This window comes from Cnephaeus nilssonii, assembly GCF_951640355.1.
Source record: "Cnephaeus nilssonii genome assembly, chromosome: 13".
Taxonomy (NCBI): Eukaryota; Metazoa; Chordata; class Mammalia; order Chiroptera; family Vespertilionidae; genus Cnephaeus; species Cnephaeus nilssonii.
Window position 1 is genome coordinate 77,135,841 of NC_137084.1, and position 7,991 is coordinate 77,143,831.

Below are 7,991 nucleotides of genomic sequence, written 5' to 3' on the forward strand. Positions count from 1 at the left end.
TATCTTTAAAACACTCCTTAGGTGATTTTTCTAATATCGAATGCTATTGATATTAGAGACAGGAAGGCAAACAATCACACCAAAGATCAAAGATAATTAAGTAGGCAAAATGTTAGGTGTCCTTTGCCAATTACAACCCTAGGCCTCTGCCCCTCCCCAGGCCCTTTTCTCTACTTTTCCAGCCTATCAAACCTTTCCTGCCCTGTATCCCATTCTCTCTGGGCCCTGCTTTCCGGGAAACAATTAACTAATGAGGCACTGAAGTACACTAATGGATGTTAATAATTTACTATAGTTCTCTTCCCATTGATCCTATCACCTCAGTATGTCTGAATGATAATACACCTGGGGGGGAAAAAAAAAAAAGAATGGCTAATTTTGGCAATTTCCAGTGCCCTTTTTATTTATTAGGTGGGAGGAAAGGGTGTGAGCAGGCATTTCCAACCTTTGGGAAGGCCGCCTGGCCTTCAAGTTTCACACCCTGCTCGTTGGCACTGCTTGGCTTACTCAGATAAGGACCTAGGGCTGTCCTGAGTAGGATAATTAAAAAAGAAAAGTGGGGGAGTTAGGCCCTCCTGCTCAGAACATGTTGGGGGGCCTGCCTTGTCGATTTCCTTCGCGACTCAGCTCTGTTTGTTTGAGACAAGAACAGTGAAAGCTTCCCCTTTGTTTTTCTGCCACTGGTCTTCTGCCGAGCTTCTGGGAGCTGCTGCCCCCTCAGACAGGAGAGCAAAGGTTAATCCCATTTTGAGGGAAATGACCTGAAATTGTTCCCTCAGCCAACAAGAAAATGCCATGTATCATTTAGGAATTGCTCTTGCTTCTTTCTTGTCTCCTGCTGAACAGTATGTCTCGAAGACTCCCCGGTATTTCCTATAACATGTCCCCCTTTTTTCTTGCCAGTGACATGTTTGCAGAGTTATGGAGAAAAGGAGGCTGATTTTACAGTACTGCATTTTTTGAAGAATCATGAATTTTTTTTTTAAACTCGTTCCTTTCACCTTTCCTTGGGCCTTTTTCTTTAATTGTGTTTCCACAGTCTGTAATTACTAGATATGTTCAGAAAAACAGCACCAAAGTTTAACTTTGTTGCCATGCTATTTGGTTTTGGTTTTGTTTTACTCCCAAGTGTCACTCTTTCTGGAAAACTTCGTGAGGCAGCCTTGTCTTCAGGGCCGTCATAGAGACTGCCCTCGTGTCCAGCAGAGGGCAGCCTCTTCTCACTAAAAATGTCAGAGCTCCTTTTCTTCCAAGAATGGAATTCATTTCAGTATTTGCTATATTCTTGGTGTGGAAATTCCAGTGTGAATTTAAATACCTGCATTGCATTTCTCTCAAATCTTTCTCCCTACGTGGCAGTCTTATATTGGTATAATTGCAAAAATTTCCTGGACAAAACCATGTCCATAACTTATAGGAGAAGCCAAAAGTCAATTCTCAGTTAATTTCAGTTCTAGTTAACATGACCTTGATGGCATTCATAGGTAATAAAAGGTAAGTATTTGGTTGATAAGGGAAGCAGCAATTTTTCCATTTTCAAGGTTCCAATCGTGAGCAAACCATGACGTACACACAACTTTAACTTGGATATCGCCAAGGGCAACCCAAAGGCTATATGAATGGCCAGGGTTCTCCCCTCCCCCAGATGCCAGCACATCTGCTAGCCCAGCATGTAGAGGGGCTGAGCCCCGCGAGGTCAAAGGCCTGAGAAAACCTGTGATTGCTCCTCAGGCTTATGTCTGGGGTGAAAAGCAAACATTTGCAGAAGGAAGTATGATTCACATTTAAAAGTATAGGGTACCCACGTAGGCAGATTTAGGCCTTGAGGAACAGACAAGGTCGGCTCTTTGGACTCTTGAACTCAACCTTAGGGAAATATTTTGGGATTTGGTGTGGGGTTTTGTTGTTGTAATTTTTGGGTGTTTTTCTGTTTTTGTTTTGTTTTTTTACACTATGTTGTCAGATTTGCTCCATGGAGAAATAATATAAATAATATGAATAATAGCTAACATTTATTAAGCATTTACTATCTGTTAGGAATGTCTCAAGTTGCTTTTTTTTCCTCATAAAATCCTTGCAACAACTTTATGAGGTTGATAACTAGTATTATCCTTCTTTTAAAGATGGGGAAGCTGATGCTTAGAGATATTAAATGTCCTGACCAAGATTACCTAGGCAGGAAGTTGCAGACGTGGGATTCAAACTCAAGCAGTCTGACTTCAGGCTCTCTCTCTCTCTCTCTCTCTCTCTCTCTCTTTCTCTCTCTCTTAAATATGATTTTTTTTTTTTTCAGAGAGAGAGAAAGGGAGAGGGAGAGAGAGAAACATCAACTGGTTGCCTCCATACAGTATCCCAACCAGGGATGGAACCCAAAACCTGGGTATATACCCTAACTGGGAATCGAACCAGCAACCTTTCGGTGCAGGAGGTGCTGCTCAACCAACTGAGCTACACTGGCCAGGGCAGGACCTCTCTCTGAACCATCACCTCATACTCCCTATTTCATGACCCCTCTGAAGTCCACAGCCCTTGACCCCCAATTTTTGGATATTGTGTTGAAGTATCTGGAATGATCAAATGGGCAGAGATAAGAATAGGATCTAGTGGAAGTTGTTTCACTGTTTTTGTTTTGTTTTTTATCACCTTCTTAATCTGCTTCTGGTAATCACAGCCTAGAGGTGATACTCCTAAACCAGAATACACAGGTAATACATCAGTCCTTACAGGAGCTTTTCTAGAACACTGGGGGGCCCCAGCTAACTGTAATCACCGGTCAGAAAGGGAGCTGATTTCCTGAAGTCCTAGAAGTTAGTGGAAATTCTGGGGTTGCTGATTACAGTCCCAGATGAATTTCTGCTGAGATGTGAGGGGTGTGCCCAGGGGGTCAGAGCGCTGGTTCTTTCTTACTCCTGCGACCTTTTCCCTAACAGTTCTGGGAAGATCAGAAAAGGAAGTGGCAAAGAAGACTATCTTCAGGGAACACTGCGGGGAAAGCTCTCCGGGGACAAGGAGTACTTAAATACCCCTGCTTTTGCTCAGTCAAACCTCCGTCTAGTTGGAACTGGGGCCAGTGTGTCCGGGTGCTGAAAGCTACTTCTCATGTTGGCTGAGTCTAATTCAAGACATCGTGATAAGGGCTCACAAAAGTACGAGGGGAGAAGGAAATCTGCTCTCTACCCTGTGAACGTAGCAGGGCCAGACAGGGAGTCGCTGGCAGGAGGAGGCTGGCGTACACATCTACGATGCCATGGAGCAGACCAACCAGGGGGACACAGTGTCTAGTCTACAGTGTGGCAACCAAGGGCCAAAGGTTGTTTGAATATGTAATCATCTTCATGGTTTAGAATTCAAAAAGCCTAAATACAATGCAATATTCTGGATTGGGTTCTGAAACAGAAAAAAAAGACATTAGTGGAGAAATAGGTGAAATTTGAGTAAAATCTTGAGTTTAGTAAGTATGAAAAATAAAAGGACAAATGGGAATTCCCTTCCATTTGTGTCCCCCAGGCTCTCAGTTACCTTACCATAACCAACCAATGTGATTAGTCACATCTGTCCTTCTAAGGATTTTTTTAGGCTTATACAAGCACACATGTGTGCATCTATTTTACAAAAATGATAAGATAACACATACCGTGTTTTGGCACTTGCTTTTTTAAGAATCTTAAGATATTTTAGTATTGAACAGGAAGAAAAAGGCAGCCCAATAGGCAAACCTGTCACGCCCCTCGTCCCAGGGCCAGACTGGAAATACAACTGAATTGGAGAACATTCACCTGGAATTACCAACTGAGGTCCAGCTGAGGAGGAGGCTTATATCACGGAAGGACAGAAAACGCCTGGAGAGGGGTAGGAAGGACGAGGTCGCGAGAGGAGCTGAGCCAGCTTCCAGGGGGGCAGGCTGGTGGGCTGAGAGAGGAGGGAGCCCCCCACTACAGGAGAGTCTGCTCCCTCAGAAGACAGAGGCCCGGCCCCCAGGCTGGGCTCCACAGCCGGAGCAGCAGCCCCAAGCCCGCAGCACCCGTGCCATCCGGCCGGGAAAGGCAGCGGGGCTGCTGGCTGCGCAGAGGCTTGAGCCCATAGACTGGAGCTGGTTGGAAAGAAAACAGCAGTTTCGTGTTTTTACTTTTCCGTAAGCCAAGAGCCCAGGAGTTTTCATTTGCAACTACTCACCTGAGGCTCTTAGGGGTCTGACCTAAACACATTAGAATCCATACCAGATCTCAAAGGCCTATAACTGCTGAGGAAGGCTGCTATGCCAGTTTGATCTCCAGGTTTGTTGTAGCTTAAGTCTACCCTTGGGGTTAGAGGAAGTACTGATTCTGCTCTTGGGGACTGGGGACCTGCACACCTTGAGGGTAGGTCTCCCGGTATTCCCTGTGTTCAGTGAGCCCGTGGTAATCCATCACATAACTCCTAACATTTGTGTAGTGCTTTCCATTGACAAAGAACTTTACATTTTGGATCTTATTCCTCGGGACAACCACGAGAGAGAAGTATGGTTAAGATGCGCCCCTGTGTTGCCATGAGAAGATCCTGTGGGAGGCCTGGGGTCAGGTCTTCTGATTCTAAACCATGTAGTCCTTTCATTCTTTCACTCTGGTCCTCTTTGCTGCCAACGCTCAGTTGATTGGAATGTTTTCTTACCTGTTTCTACTTCCTCAGTGGATAACAGTTATTAATGGCTAATATTTGAGGACTTACTCGTGTCAGGCACTCATCTAAGCACTATATAGGAATTAGCAAACACAGGAGCAAGCTTCACAGCCCCACTATACAGATGCAGAAGCCAAGATTCAGAGAGCATGTTATTTGCCCAAAGTTACACCAGTCATTGATGTCAATCTAGGGCTTCCTGACTCTAGTGTACACTCTCTTAACCATTGGTACACTGCTCTGAATCAGGACTGACTGTCCATCTCTTTGATATGCTCTTTCTAAGAATTCAAGCAAAGTTTTGCTCTGGAAATCCAATACCTTTTTTATATATAGTGATAAACTATAGCATGGAGACAGGGCATAAAGCAAGGAGTAGTGATGATATCTGAGTATGAGTTCTACAGCTTCTTCTGATTCATTGTATAACTTCAGGTAAAGTCTCTTTCTCTGTCCAATATTCTCAGCCATAATAAGGGATTGAAATTTGGCCACAAAGCAGAGAAGAGAAAGAACGTGAATACTGAGGTGAAGTTGAGGGGGAAATATTTGAGTCCCAGAGAATGAAGACATTTCTTTGTACAAATAGAAATTTGAAATATCATTAATGCTATGGAGATCATTACTACTTTGTAATGAATTAAATTCAGACCTGGTAATCCATTTACCAGGGTCATCTTGCTAAATGAAGATAGTTGGAAAATGCCTGCATGTGCCTTGGGTTTTCTGTACATGAACTGTACTGTCCACCACTTTTTGTTGTATTGTTTCCATTGATTCTTTGAAAGAGTGGAAGGAAAGGAGCATGGGGAAGAGAGGAGAGAGAGAGAGAGAGAGAGAGAGAGAGAGAGAGAGAGAGAGAGAGAAGAGGAGGGGAGGGGAGATGAGGGGAGGGGAGGGGAGGGGAGGGGAGGGGAGGGGAGGGGAGGGGAGGGGAGAGGAGGAGAGGGAAGGGAAGGGAAGGGAAGGGAGAGGAGAGGAGAGGAGAGGAGAGGAGAGGAGAGGAAAGAAAAGGGGAGGGAAGGGGAGGGGAGAGGAGGGAAGGGGAGGGGAGGGGAGGGGAGGGGAAGGAAGGGGAGGGGAGGGGAGGGGGGAAGGGAAGGGAAGGGAAGAAAAGAGGAGACACATTGATTGGTTGGGCTGGGGATCAAACCTACAACCCAGGTAGATGCCCTTGACCGGGAATCAAACCCATGACCCTTCCGTGTGTGGGCTGATACTCTAACCACTGAGAAACACCATCCATTACTTTCCTGATGGCCTTTTCAATGGGACAACACTTCTGAATCTGCCCTGAGAGAACCGGCTACACACAGGATTCTCTCAGGCACTGAGGAAGAGGCATGCTAAACAAAGTGAGGCAAGAGGCCAGAGAGCCCAACAATGATGTCATTCTGACTTGCTCAGGACTGACGGTTTTCTGTTGTGGCACTGAGAGCTATTACAAGCACAAGAGTTGATGGCTGTTGATCCCATCTGCCTGTGCTTCTCCACAGTCTTGGTGCTTCGTCTGACAGGAACTGGGCAAGTCTAACCCTGTCTTCCCTTGACTCACTGAGTGAGTGAACTGTTTGTGGGTGTTAGGAACTCAGTGCTTTTGTGCTGAGAATGTCATATAGTTTCCCCTTGGGTTGCCTTAAATCCTCAACCCAATCTCATCTGTTGCCTCTGGCGCTCCCTGGTCATTAGTTTCTTGTGGGGTGTGTGGGATGCGGAGAGGTGACCACAGGGAGCAGTAGAGAGAAGAGGGTTTGGAGACAGCTCAGTCCCACAGTTCTATACTTTCAGTGCTTAGCTGACGTCTAGGAAGCCAGCAGAATGGGAGCATTTTAATCCGGCAAAACCCACAGCTGATCGGGACAGAACTGCTTATTGATGAGCAGCTGTAGCTGTCATTTGCTTTTTCAGAACAGAGCAGAGGATGCCTTTTTGTTGACATGGAAAGTAATTTTCCAGATGAACTTTTAAAATCAATGACTTTTGAACATCAGTGTATATTAGATTCATCAGGGGTGCATGGTAAAGTGTCCCACCCCATTCTCAGGGGTTCTGATTCAGTAGGTCTGGGGTGGGAGCCAGGAATCTGCATTTTTAAACAAGCATCCAATGGCAATTCAGATAGCCACTGGACCACACTCCCCAAAGACTGTCTTAGATTTTGTTCCAGGTTCCATTTGCTCACCCTTTGAAATAGCCTCTTTCTGCTACAGTCTGTGTTTTTTTTTTTCTTTTTAAAAAATCTTTATTGTTGAAAGTATTACATAGGTCCTTCCCCCACCCCATTAACCTCTTCTAGCTGTTCCTGTCCCCCCAGGCCCTCACCACCCATAGTCTGTGTTCACGGGTTATGCATATATGCATATAAGTTCATTAGTTGATCTCTTTCCACCCACCCTCCCCTGCCTTCCCTCTGAGTTGCTACCATTTTTTAATCACTTTCTTTATTGAAGGATTTATTAGCATCTCCGTGTTTACTACCTGTTTCATTGTCACATCATCACTGTAGCCAGAGAGGGAACCAGAGGTGATTACCTCCATTTTATTGGGGGTAGGGGGTGGGAGGTGAAATTGAGACATAGAGAGCGGTAGGTCACAATGAGTCAGGCACAGTGGTGGGAACTGAAGTCCAGAATTGAAGACTCTCAAACCAGGCAATTTTCTGGGGCCTATTTTCTCAGCGTGTGATTTCATATTTAATCATAGTTACTCCTTAGGTGTCCAATTAATTGTGCTTGGGTAAGCAAAGCATATTTGAGTTTTAAACAAAATAGTTTAGTGCCAGTGTGCTAATTTTTGCTCAGCATATGGAAGCTTGCCAAAGCTTGATGATGACATGTGTGGAACTGACTTAATGTGCTTCTTCCTGCCCTTGCTTCCTTTATCATTTCTGAAGACGTTTTACACAAAATATAAGGAACATATTTCTCTTCCCCAAACCAATTAGAACCCTCTCTGATCCGCTCACTAGTAAAGCACTAAATCAAAAAGCTTCTTAGTCCTGTTTCTCAAACTTGAATAGTATTTGGATCCATTTCTAAAGACAAAAAAAAAAAAAAAATCTTGCAAGCTCTGTCAACTTAAATTATTTTTATTACAATGTTACTTACATATACAAATAAAAAGTAGAAATACTGTATGTTTTTATTTATAGTTCTTATTCAACTAACACATAAAAATAGATTTACAAGTGAAGTACAAATAAAACCACAAAACTAACACTATATTGATAGTATAGTCATTTAACATGACAAATGAAGTATTTTGCTGAGACTAAATCATCACTTGTATTGTGACTAAGGTATTGCCTTAGAAAGTTCAACTTCGTTTGCATTCAA